This window comes from Phaethon aethereus, assembly GCF_964289735.1.
Source record: "Phaethon aethereus genome assembly, chromosome: W".
NCBI classification, from domain to species: Eukaryota; Metazoa; Chordata; class Aves; order Phaethontiformes; family Phaethontidae; genus Phaethon; species Phaethon aethereus.
Window position 1 is genome coordinate 2,117,596 of NC_138581.1, and position 13,527 is coordinate 2,131,122.

A 13,527-nucleotide genomic window follows, 5' to 3' on the forward strand; every position below is an offset into this window, starting at 1 on the left:
TTAGTTGTGCCACTATTATTAAAACCTACTTAGGAAAGTCAATCAGTGAAAACTACCACTTTGAGGCTTAACACATGCTAGGAACAGAACTGGAGAGGTTTGCTTTTTTTTGTGTAAATGAGCTAAAGTAACTTTATGATACAGATGAATGTAATATGAGCGAACCCAAATTAACACCGCTTTAGAAATTGCTTTTTCATTTAGCATTGCTCCACAAAGTTGGGCTTGAAAAATTTAACAAGGTCACGGTCAGGCTTCAGCCTGCTGGAGCCGAGTCTCCTCTCCTCCAGTCAGTGGAAGCCCTGCAGTAAATGGAAATGCTGTGTGTTATTTACACCGGACTGGAGGGCTTGCTTCTTGAAGGGCTCTTGCCCAAGTGATGCAAAGAATGTTATGGAAGATGAACATTTTTTTTTTCTCCAAAGTTTAATACGTTGTTAGGTAAATGTGGGCACCCTGGTACCGAGTGACCAGCTGGAGCGATCTCACCTTTGTTTTCCACCCTGCCGCGGTCCTGTCCGGAGGGGGAAAGCTGCTCCCCAGCCTGACGCCTTGCAGCCTGTGCCGTCACGGCCGCAGGTTTGTGCTCCTCTTCCCAGCCCGTCCCTCCCGCTCTTCCCCTCACTGCCGGAGCTGCATCCAGCCCTCGGTGCGTCTCCAGCTTGGTGCAGGAAAGGCTTCACCAAGATCTTAATTTTTGCACAGCTGCAGGCTGCACTCCAGATTCATTTCATTCTGTATTTTTTAATTGCTTATTTCATGCTCCAACCAGATTTTATCTTTTTCTTTTTCTTTTTTTCTCTCCAAATGAATGCTGTTTCCTGCCCTTCTTCGTTTGCAGCAGTAATCAGTGTGGGCTTTTGCTGATTTTCCATTTCAAGCAAATATCCTGCAAGTGGTCTGGCTGCCAGCCCCGTCCACTCCAGACAGCTCCGGCTCTGCGGGACATGGGGAAGGGCTGAAAACACTCTGGGGTCAGCGCTGCTCTCCACGGGTCGGGGTGAGCCCCCCATTCCCTTGCTCCTGCTATGGGCTGAAAACATGGGGAGCTCTGGGGAGCACAGGGATGGGACGAGCACGAGTCCAGCCAACACGGGGCTAGCAGAAAACCCAAACCAAGTGAAAACACTCGGCTGCACAAAGCCGCGGCAGTTTGCGGTCGCCGAGGGAAGCTGCCGCAGCAGCGACGGCAGCAGCCTCGAGGAGAGGCAAAGCGATGCTGAGCCGTGGCCATCCGTGCCCGGCTGGGCTCGGAGCAGGGGCAGGGAGCGGTGCAGGGGTGGGTGCCTGGTTTCACCCCGCGCTGGTTGCTGGCTGCCTAGGAAACATCCCCCCTTCTCTACATTTTTTTTTCCGGTACGAGAATCTTCTTCTCTCCCTCCACACGTACGGAAAGAAGTGTTGCAGCCACCTCGATCACGTGCAAGGAACAAATGCAATTAAAATTACAGCTGTCTATCATGAGCCCTTGGCAAATCTTTCACCTTAAGGCTTCCTGCTTTCATTTTCATCTGCAAATGTCTCACTCACAAGGTGAATCCTAACACCCAGCTTGAGGATGCCATGTACCGTAGGCTTCCCGAACCTTCTCTTAATTGCAAAATACTCTGGTGTTTCACAGCTTTATGTACCTCACACCTTCAGATCCACTTTTCAGCCATCTTCGGAGCTGAAATGCCCCCAATTAATACAACTCCAACACTTTTTACTCGATCGCTTCTGCTGAAGGATTCCAAGGTCATGGCTGACTCGACCCACTGCTGTTCCTACAGCCCAGCGTGGGGAAGGGCCTATGAGTGGGAAATAAAGCGAGGCCACTGGGTGTCTGCTGCTTTTACTAGGACTTCATAGGGATTTAGCCCTGGAAGCCAATGGATTGGGATAACGACATTTGGATATTGGAAAAATGTCTTCACCGAGAGGGTGGTCAAGCATTGGAACAGGCTGCCCAAGGCGGTGGTGGAGTCACCATCACTAGAGGTGTTCAAAAAATGTGTGGACGTGGCGCTTCGGGACATGGTTTAGTGGACATGGGGGTGGTTGGGTTGACGGTTGGGCTTGATGATCTTAGAGCACCTTTCCAACCCTAATGGTTCTGTGGTTCTGTGACATTACCCAGTTCGGAGCACAGCTCCCGCGCTGAATGCCTGTTTGACCTTGCCTCTCGCGAGCAGGCGCTGCCATTTCTTCTCCAGCACAGGCGCTTGCCACGGGGGCTGGCAGTCAGGATGCAAAGCGGACGAGGAATCTCGCCTGGGACGGCGATGCCTGCCGTGGGATGAAGGCCCCACCAACGTTTGGGTGAGCGCTTTAGAGGAGCGCGGGAAGTTCAGGCAACCTGGGACAGGGAGCTGGGCCAGAGGAGATGCTTTAGAGGCTGAAGTGAGGGTGGTGAAAGATGTGTAGAATCACAGAATATCTCAAGTTGGAAGGGACCCGTAAGGATCTTCGAGTCCAACTCCCAAAGGGAGAAGATTCCCTTTGGAGACCCGTGTCATCCCCTTCCCTTGGCAAAGCCGGCATGGGACCCCAGCCGGGGGCAGGAGGGCATCTCCACGGAGGGCAGGACCCCCACGCGGTGCCACACGAGACGTCTCTTCCCACAGCATTTCTTGTGACCCCAGAAGTGAACGCCCTGATGCAAAAACCGGCTCGAAAACCCGTGGGCAGCTGCCGGGAAGCAGCAGCCTGGCGAGCCCAGGAGAGGGGCCGGGGCCGGCCGCAGGCTGGGGACAACCGCGACGGTCCCACCCTCGTCCGTCCCTCTGCGCGACAGCGTCTCCGTCGCTGCGGAACACGGTTTGCTGCTGGCTCGTGGGTGTGGCTGGATTTTTTAAATCAAACCAAAAGTGGATTTTTTTTTTTTTTTTTTTAATTATGAGACCTAAAACGTGCAGGTTTCTATGTTACTCCGTATTCTTAATATCGAGATACGCACATTAACTTTTTAGCTGACATAAGAAAATACCATTTCAAAGCACGGCAAATTTAGATAAACCCCTCCCATTTTGATGTCATCCATTCTGTCCAAAACAAGTGGTATTTACAGGAATACTTCTCCATGTAATTACACAATTATTAAAAACATAGTAGTAAAGTAGGAGCTTTTATCAAGTCATTCAAATTAGAGCTGTTTCATTCTAATCACTATCTACTTGAATACGTATCGCTTGGATGAAACTGTAAAAAGCTCATTAAATATATTTTTCTTTAAAATTTAATTACTGGGAACTTCTTCAGAGAATAATGATTTCGGATCATAATTAGGATCTTTGTTTCTGTTTGTATTTAGACCGCAAGGTATAAAGACTAGGAGAAAAAGAGAGAAATTGCAGATCCAACATTTGGGTAAGGAGCTGTCAGGAGGGGAACAGAATATTAACAAGCCAGATCCAGCATTACAAAGCAGAAAGATGGTGCTATAATTTGATAGACTTATTAAGCCCTTCGTTTCTGGTGTTAAGAAAGCTGTGTTGTAGTCTTCTGTAAATGTGAGATACTAATTGGATTGTGTTTCCATACAACACATTTATGTGCATTAACTTAGTTTAAGTGACAAGGATGCATTTGCAACCCGAGTTTGACAGTCGGCGTTTGTCCTCTGTGTGATGGGGTTAGATCCCAGCAGCGGGAAAAACGATGGAACTGTTTTTCATCACATGCCAATTCAAACGTGTATGTAGAGAAAAATAAATCCTCCTATTTCTTCCCACTATGGTGAGCAGGGATGGAAGTTGCCCTGGAGCAGAGCTGGCAATGGGAGGTGGATGTCAGTGGGCAGCGGTGCTGGCAGGGGCAGAATGAGGAATTCTTACAGGAACCGTGCCACAAGGTAAAATAACAATGAGTAAAACAAAATTTAAAAAAACCCAGTCCTTAAAAAATAATTAGTAAGGAGAAGGGCCTGAGCCTGCAAACCCTAATGCGAATAACCATTTCACTCACAATTGTGCATACTGAAATTGTGAGACCGTCTCTCCCTCCGAAGGCTGCAGGCTTAGATAGTAATCTTAAAATTAAAAAGGAAATGCAAGTGATATCAAGTACCTACAGTTTTCTTGTTTGTTAAGGTTTCATCTCTATTGATGATTTTAAGTTAGTTAAAAAACGGGTTTTGTTTACAGGAAACGCACCTGGAGACGTGGGGAAACGCGCCGGGTACCGAGCGTGAGACGAGAACAGCTGAAGCAAAGCAGGAGGAAGCTGATGCTGACGGGCCGGTGCCGAGCCGGGCGAGGATGGGGACGCTCCCAGCTGAGAATACACCCTTTACTTTTCTTACCCCACGATTTAAACCTTTCCATCATCTGCTGAAGACGGCTTTCTACTTGGAGAATGTAGGTAACAACATTTTATTTTCAAATAGCCCCTGCCTTTCGTGTGCGGGAGCCTTGGAGTCGCGTCCCTTCGCTGCCTGGGGAATGGGCGATGCCGAACAGCGATCACAGCACCCATCGGGCTGTGCAAATATTTTTACTGCCGGCTTCCCAGGTGCCGTCAGGAGCCCCAGTTACCTGGAGCGTCCTGGTAGCAATGGCAGAAGTATCACCTCGCTCCTTTTTTTAGAAAAGGTGCCTCGTGGGCACGTCTTCACCTGCACTAAAATGGGGGAAAAAAGCACGGGCCGGGGCAGAAAGCGAAACCACACGTCTCTTCCCGGGATGGGAAACTATCCTAATGCGTTAGAAGGAACACCAGGGATCCCTTCCCTTGTCGTGGCAGCAACCGTCACCCGGTGGCATCCCCCGCACCCGAGGCGGGCGGCAGCAGCCGGGCAGCGGCGCGCCGCAGTGCCGGCACCGCCGGAGGCTGGGGTCTGCGGGGCTGCTCCGGAATATCGTCGGCACCCGGGTCTGCTTTTCTGCTTCTGGATGTCTCCGCAAACACCAGCAAATGTATCTGGAGCCTGCTTCAAATCCCTCAGGTCTCCCTTAGCAGAGCGCCCAGGCCGGAGAGGTTTCGCTCAGTCTCAGGGGTGAGGTTCTTGCTCGGGTTTGCTGGGGTCAGAATACTGTTCACAAGCGCTAAGTGACTCTTCTGTAATTTGCTGCCTGACTCTTCCGCACCTTCTGACCAAGACCTGTGCGGCACTTTTCAGTGGTACAACTAGATCACAGGAGAAAGAGAAACCTATGCCTAAGCCCAGAATTCCCACCCCCAAATTGATGGTTTTTGATGTGACCCTCCGCGACTGCACCCGTCACGGGAAACCAAGCCGCGCAAGCAGGGAGCCCGTCCCGAGCTCGCCCGTGGCCCTGCAGCACATCCCCGTCCCGGCTCTGGCGCAGGCCAGCCCCCATGTCCCAGCGCAGGCGGGCGAGCACCCATCGGGGAGGAAAATAATTCAGGTTTTACGACTTCTTAACGTTGACAAATTTCTGCCAACTGCCGCGGAAAAGCTGCCGCGAGCCCCCCCGCTGGGAGCAGTCCCTCGGCCGCTTGGACGCGGCCGGGGCGCAGGCTGCGGCGGGACCGGGTGCACCCCGCTGCCTTCCGCCGCGACGCGGGTAAATCAGTGCCTCGGCGCTGCAGGGCGCCGCGCCGCCCGAGGGCAACGCTTCAAGCAGGCTGAGCACGAACCGTTTCACTGATATAGAGGCTTTTGTCATTAATTCTGTAGATTGACGGATAGGAGGGGATGCAGCTTTACACCTGACATCAAAACACCGACCGGAAGCCTCTGAGTCTCAAGGGAAACCGCTGTGGCACAGGCTGATGTCTTCGGGACATCACCCGTCCCTAAATCTGAAAGTTAAACCTGAAAACTTTGCCGTTAAGGGCCGAAGCGAAGAGCCCGCAGCTGCACGGGAGACAAACCCAGCGGCGCCCGTAAGCCCCCTCGCCGCTGGGCGACCTCTCGCCAGCACCGAGGGGGCTCCGTCGAAGCAACGGCTGGCTAGGTCCTGGGCAAGGCGGCCACCCCGCTCCTGGGCAGGAGGCCACCCTCCCCCTCAAGCCGTCGCTCCTTTTTCCTCGGCGTGAACCAGAGTTCGTGCATCTCGCGGCGATCGGCGTCGCCACCGGTGGCACGAGGGTCGGCGCTCGCCGCTCGGCGCCGCGCGGCGCCGGCGCCGGCCCCCCTCTGCCGTTCCTCCCTCCCCTCCCCGATTGCCCGTGGGTGCAGCGGGACCTGTCGGGGCGCGGAACCTGGTAACGCTATTTTTCACGTGACGATAATGCAAAACTGGGGGTCTTTTTCTAGGCGATATCTTGAGGACGGCCCCCCCCCCCCCCCAAGCTGCTAGCTGTACATTTTTCTTCTGGAGATGAATCATAGGCAATTAACAAGAACAATTCTAATTAACTGACATAATTAAAAAACTAATAATGTTTAACATTATTGTTTTATACAATGACATTAGCTTTAACAGCCTAGCAACACATCAAGGCTTCATTTGCATAGTCACTGAGTATATTATTTATTCTTGGTTTCTTTGGTAACCAAATTGACAATAAGAACTGCAATGTGAATTCCTAAATTGTTTTGCCATATAGCTTCATAATTTATGCCATTGGCAATAATTGTAATGTCTGTATAATTTCCTTTTAATTATCAACTAATGAAATTTACATTCATTTGGGTAAAAAACAAATATTCACATTCAACTTCCAATCACCTGTCCAAATTTCCAATCAATTTGCCGATGTTTGCTGTGCCTTATGTTTATTTATATTTTTGAATGTCAAAATGTGGGAGGAGTGCTGAAACCTCTTTGACTGTTAATGGCTGGGGGAATAGTGACTACTGGAGCTGCTGCCGCTGAGCTCTTCTTCCTCCCAGATTTAGGAGATGTTCCTTTCCAAACGAAGACAGAAGATACGGACTTTATCACATTGAACTCTACGGATTTTAAGTGGAATTAATTCCGTAAACTTTAATTGCAGAATAATCTCTGCCTGTTCCCTTATCTCTTGATTTATTACAGACATTTATTTCTAGTTTGAAAATTTCTCATCAGTTTCCCAGGGAATTAATTTAGTTTTTCAAAAAGGAAAAAAAAAAAAGGAGGGTTGGGGGAAGGAAATGGCTTCTAAATTCAAATTGAGATGCTAATTACAATAATTATTTCATGAAATTACATAGAAACTTTATACATATGAGTATAGTAATTTCGTTAAAAAAAAAATATTTGCACATAATCTTAATTGAACTCAACTCCTGAACAAAACAACACTTTAGCTTTTTCTATTTTAAATAAGGGCACTTGGGAGAGTCAAACGGCCCCTGCAAGGCTGCCCTCGGGCCGCGATGCTGCAGGCGCCGGGCAGGGTCCCGGGCCGGGCTCCCGGGGGGCTGCCCCAGCGTGGAGCCCCCCACGGCAGACCCTGACCCCCGGGGAGAGCCCGCAGGGTCGCGGCGCGGCGGTGCCTTGGCCAGCGGACCCGGCGGAGAGTGAGCAATGGGGTCCATTACCCTCAATTACCTTGAAGTGATTTCAATACAGATTTGATGTGAAGCCACATGAGACAAATTAAAACAATTAATGGACAATCTGGGCCGGTCCTTGAAGGGAAGCGCTTATTGTTTGTGTCTGGGTTTTTCTGTTCCATCAAAGATGCCTCCTGCACATAGAACCTATTAACTCCTTTTTGATTAGAAAAAGGAAGCCTAAGAATAATAATTGCTAATGTGCCACGTTTCTTCGGGGGGAACGGCGTTGGCATTTGGAGGGCCCGATGCCCAACAAAGTTTCCCGGGTCTCCTCGGAAAGGAAATATCCAAGTGCTTAAAGCTGCCTCGGCGGCTCCCGATGCGTGACCCACATGAGGGGCTAACAGAGCACGAGCTCCTTAAAATAAAAGGAATGGGAGGATGTGAAGAAACGAGCATCTGTCAGCAGACTAATGTCACCCAGCAAGCGGCAATTGTGGTCTGTGTTCGGGTCCACTGAACAGCATTTCTATAGCAGTTGAAAATTCATTTCATTTCATTATCTGAACTGTTCAAGCACCCCACTTTGGATCCGAGAAAGCTTTCCAAACCTGCAGGAAACTCATTTACCCCCGCTGAGGCTCCAGCTTCTCTTCTCATATTAAGGTAGCGTCGTCTTCCTTACGAATTCTGGCAGATACACATGCAAGGTTTGTACGGAGAAGAGAAGCACCATTTGCTGAAATCCAGAGTGGAAAGGAGCAGCGTTGTCTTCCCTGCTTTATTTAGGGCTGTTTCAAGGCTACTTTACTGATCTCTCATCTGTTACACACACAGTTCATGATACACCAGAAGGGAGAGCGCTGCCTTTGAGGGGATGCGATGCAGAACAAAGAAAAGACCATCTACCCTCCGAGATTTTGCTAATGAAGAAACTTGCGGTATCATTAAGCTGAAAAGAGGCGGGGGGGGGGGAGGAAAGCAGTAATCAAAGTGGGATGTTTTCAAATTAGGGACAAATTAATGCAAGGAAAGTGTCTAGCGCTGGAGGTCCCTGAGAGCAAGCACCTTCCCTTCTACAGCACAGCAGTATTTGCTGAGCCACACTGCGAAACTTGACCTAGTTTCTTGATTACAATGATTTAAATTCTTACAAAGTTTGTTGAAATCAGTATGTTTACTCCAGAAACACACCAATAAAAATTAGCCTGAAATCGCATGATCTGTATTCATTATATCGAGTTTCCATAGGCACAGAGTAAGTGCAGAATATATCACAGACTTGTACATTTTTGTGCCAGATTTTCAGCCCACGTCTATCCGTATGAATACCGACCGATGGCGGTACGCTCCGGAGAGAGACGATCCGATCAGAACCGCGTCCCTTGCGACACCCGCAGAAGCCATCTCTGTGCCTTGAGGGATAGTACACATTTTTATAGGTCCCATAAGCAGTGACCGTCAAATAAATTGCCAACGTCGCTCCAGTGCCCGCTCCTCCGCACCTGGAACAAGTTACTGAATCCAATTACTCCAGTCAAGATCAGACCAGTGTGTTTGCGAGAGGAATTCCCACATGGCGACGTGTTTCATGACTCACGTGGAGCCACATGTTCCAGCCCTGGGTCACGTTTTAGGCTTCTCTTGGGTCTTTTGGATCTGCGGGGCGGCGGGGGGGGTGTGTTGCTTTGAGTCTAATAACCTGGACTGACCCATGAACGGATGGAAATCACCCAAGTCCTGTTTTTCCATCTAGTCCTTTTTCAGGAGGCAAGCAGGCACTCATGGGCACACTGGGGAGCGGGGAGGAGAAAGTGAGGGGTGGAAAGAGAGCAAAGATGGAAAATGCTATGGAGGTGTAGGTGGGAGAGGAGAGAGTAAGAGGGCGGGTTGACAAATCATAAGGTGAGAAAATAAAAGCAGGCTAGGTTCAGAACCAAGATTAGAACAACTGCAGTTATGTTTCCGACAGTGTGGTTTACATTGCCTTTCTTCTTTTTCTCTTTTTTCTACTGGCAACTCAAAAGCAACAATAAAAGCCAACATCTGACATTGTCCTTCTTCCCGTAGCGTTCATTGACACAGGATGAGTCAAGAAAGTCCTTCTCCAGGAGGAGCTGGGAGGCCAGAAGCGCACCAGGGGCTCTGCGGTGCGGAGCACGGAGCCGTCCTTCGGCTTTTGTCCAGGGGCCGGTGGTGGCCATGCACAGGCTGTCTCTCCGGGAGAGCTCAGCCGCTGGATGGGGTGCCGGCCCAGCGGGGCCCCTGTGGGTTCTCCTGCGCATGGTGCCAGCACGCGGCACACGGCTCGGCTGCTGGGCGGCCAGGGGCGGGTGGCTCTCCGTGGGGTCCGTATCCACGTCTGCAGCCCAGGTCATCCTCCCCATCCTTCCTAATGGACGCCCTCAATGGATTCGGTAGGACCAGGCAGTCCTTGGGAAAGGTCTTTCAAAGTCTTCTTCCACAGCCATGATCTGTTTGGGCTTCCCGATTTAGGAGGCATGAAGGTGACGCCAGGGGAACACCAGTGGCATTTACTGGATCGGACAGCCCTTTAGGCGGGAAGAAGATCTCCTGTACTGGTGGGTGAAATCGCTCTGTCTGTCCCTTTCATCTGCTGGTGGCCGGTGGTGTTTGGAGCGCAGCTGCAAGGACGAGGGGATTTTTCCGGTGCGGCCATGCCGTGTCCTCACAGGGGAATGTGATGAGCTGGGGGTGAGAGGCACTCGCCGCCCCTTCCACAGTTCAGGCACATTTGGGAGTCTCCTACTCGAGCTGAGCAATACATGTAACGCAATTTTTGCCTATCACGTATTATACCATCAAACTTGTCTTTCAGACAGGGCGTCTGTTCTTCAGTTCCTCTCTTCTTTGAAAAAAAATCCCAACAATGCAGAAAAGGAATGAGAAATGAACTGGATTTTTTTATTAGTTTGTTTTTTGGTTGAAAATCTGTAATCCAAAATGCTTTGATTTTTCAGAACATCTGATACTGGAGCATACAGGTCAGCTTTGTCTTTTTCAGGTATGGATGTATTTTTTCAATTTTGAAAAGCTCCCTCAATCTCTTGGGGTCCTGTGCCTCTTTTGACAAACGGAAAAATTTAAAGGAATAATTAATGTCTCTGGTTGAATTTAAGAAACAAAAGACCCTTTAAAATGAATATTCACAGAAAAAGGCCATTGTGGGGGGAGGACAAAAAAAAAAGATGAATGAAATGTTTCACCTGGCAGTTCAAGATAATTATTTGAGCCTCTTGCCGGAGAGGGACTGCAGCCGCGCTGCGACCACTGCCTGGGGCGAGGATCCGAGGCGCAGGCACTTTCTGCATTGCTCCTGCAACTCTTAAGTGCCTCCAGGAATCTTTTTTTTCCCCTCTGATTTACCACGGTTATTCCAGCTTTCAGACCCTTGCTCTGGCCTGGGAGCTGCGTCGCAGCGGCTGCACGAGAGCCGGCTGCGGGGCGACGGGGCGGTAGTGCCGCGCGAAGCGCCCGGGGGGTGACAGTGCTGCCCGCCGAGCCCGTGCGCGTGGTTATGGCTGTCTTGCGCCGGGAAAGAGCATGGTGATAGTCGTCTGGCTCCAAGAGAGCGTGGCTGTATCCGTCTTGTGCTGCTGGCCCGTGCCCCAAGCGTACACGAGGGCGATGGTGGTGGCGAGGGCACCGCCGGCAGCGCCCGCAGTGCCCTCCCCGTGCACCTCCCTCTGCCAGGAGAAACCACGTCCCCGCGTTTGGAGCGATCCCCGTGCACATAGCGCTAGCAGGGACCTCCCGAATCCTCCACTGGATGCATCTGGAATTAAAGGCAAGAGAGGAGCAAGTCAAGAAGGTTCCTTTCAAGAGAGATGCGTGACGGCACGCCTGCGCTCGGGGCACCCGCAGAGCCGCTTCCCCGGGACTGACCGGGAGTCTCTCCAGGCAGTTGCAGCACCCTTACGGGACAACAGCGTTTTCCTCTCTCTGCCCTTTTTGCGGGTTTTTCTGATTTCTGGCCAATGTTTTTACGTATTCACTGAAGAAGTTTGCTGGTCAAGAAAGAAATTCCCCTTTCCGCGCAAATTATCTCAGGGAAGAGAGAGGCTTTTGGAGCCCGGCAGATAATGTGGAGTGAACATGAAGGTGCCGGGGAGGGGGCAAGCGCTGCGTTTCTTGATTGAATCTGTAGATTGACAATTATTTACTGTTTATTGACAATTATTTACCGCTAAACTTCTGCATTAGCGCTTTTGTCTGCTGTGGCTTCACATGCCGTTCAGCTCAGGTGAAACAGCCTGTTCTGAAGCGGATAGATCAGATACAGAAGCTGGAGGAGCCTGGCTGTTAAACACCGAATTTCCTCGGCGCAGGGGTGAGGAAGAGTGTTTAGGGCTAATAACTGAATTGGTGCCTTTTTGTTGGGTAGGACGCCTTCAGGGAGGTTATTCCTCCAGAAATAACACAGTGAACCGGCCCCTCACCTGCTTTTTCACCGTAAGGGACACGGGACACGCAGAGAGCGCAGCCTTTAGGAGAAGGGGGGCGGGGGTGCATGGGGCGAGCGGTGGGACGTGCGCACGGGCCGCGGGAGGAAGGAGCAGGTTACGCTCGGGGCGCGACTCCGCGGCAGCCTGAGGCCGGTAAGCCGGGCGGTGCCTGCCCTCCCCGGCTCGCCACGCCGAGCCCCCCTGCCCAATTTCCCTCCTTCGGCCTGCCGCGGGGCTCGTGCAGACCCAGCTCGGGCCCGCGAGCTGAAGCGGCCGCGCGCGGTCGTTCGCCTGCTATGCCAGGCGTGCTGGCGGCTCCTCGCGGCACGCGCCGCCGCCTTGCCCGAGCGCCGGTGCAAGCCCGGGAAGCGGGGCGGCGCGGGCTGAGGCCGCCGCGCCTCCCGTGGCGCCGCCGGAGCCAGGCTGCCAGGAGGCCGGGGCAGGACTGGCGCGCGCGTGGGTCGCTCACGCGGCGTGCTCGGGCCTTCGTGATCTGGGGACCGTCCGTCCACCCCCGGCTCCAATCTGAGCTGCACCGGTATGTCAAGCGCAGCCTTTGCCCTTTGTGGTTCCCTGGGCGGACAAGGGAAGGACGGGGCAGCTTCAAAGCCCTGGAGCTCCCTCCCCATGCAGTCAAAGAGGCTTAAGAAAACTTTTAACGAGCAAAAACTTCCTAGCGAAGCAGAAGCGTCCTAGCAAAGCAAAAACCACGATCACGTTCAGTTAGAAGGAATGAAACGCTATCCCATATGGAAGTCCAGAGTGATGAATTTAAAGTTAATTAAATGTGTTAAATAGGATGTCAAAAGCAATACAGCCATGTAGCCTTCCGGGTTAAATAGTCAAGGCTTAAATAATTCTATAAACAAACATTACAGCAACAAACCCCCAAAAACTTGGTCAGAAGTCCCTTGAAGTCAGTGCCCTTTAGCTCTGCCAGTCATTACGAAGGGTTCTTACTCGTTTCCGATCTGGTTTCAAAAGCAGCGCGGTGTGGGGTGGGACGCAGTCGGCAGCCCAGCGAGCACCCAGCACGGCTCACGGGCGCAGCCGGGACCTCAGCTCACGCCTCTCCTTTCGCACCTTCAACCTTTCGCAAGGGGCCTAAAAGCAGGAGATGAAGACCTCCGCGCGAGCGCGGGGAGTGGCAGGCGTCACCCCGTCCGCTCCGCCGGACCCGTGCTCGAGCGAGAGCCGAGTCACCTCCGAGCTCCTCACAGATTGCGGGGCCCGTCCGTCCTTCTCCCACGTGTCTCTGGCGAGGCTGGGACATGAGCGACCGGTGTGGGTCCCCGACGACCTGTGTCCCGAGAGCGCGCATTTGCTTCCCAGACACGCGCAGAGGAACCCAGCTGGCAGCCCTAGAAACGCCGGTGGAAGCACGGCCATTCCTAACCTATTTCCAGCCTCTTTCAGGTGAAAGGCTGCGGCTCTGCCTTTGTGAGAGGAGCACGGCGATTGGCAGCCATTGCTCACCAAATTTCCATGTCATGTATGCATAGATCAATAACCTTATCCCCTCCATTCCGCAGTGGTCCGATCCTTACATTCCTGACTAATCAGCGATTCAAGGAAAACCAACAAAACCCCCAGGTGCTGCAATATCTTTGGTCCCAAGCGTTTCACCTCGCCGTCTCCGCGTCTGCTGGATTGAAGAAGAACGCACACCGCAACAAGCCAGAGCTTGCA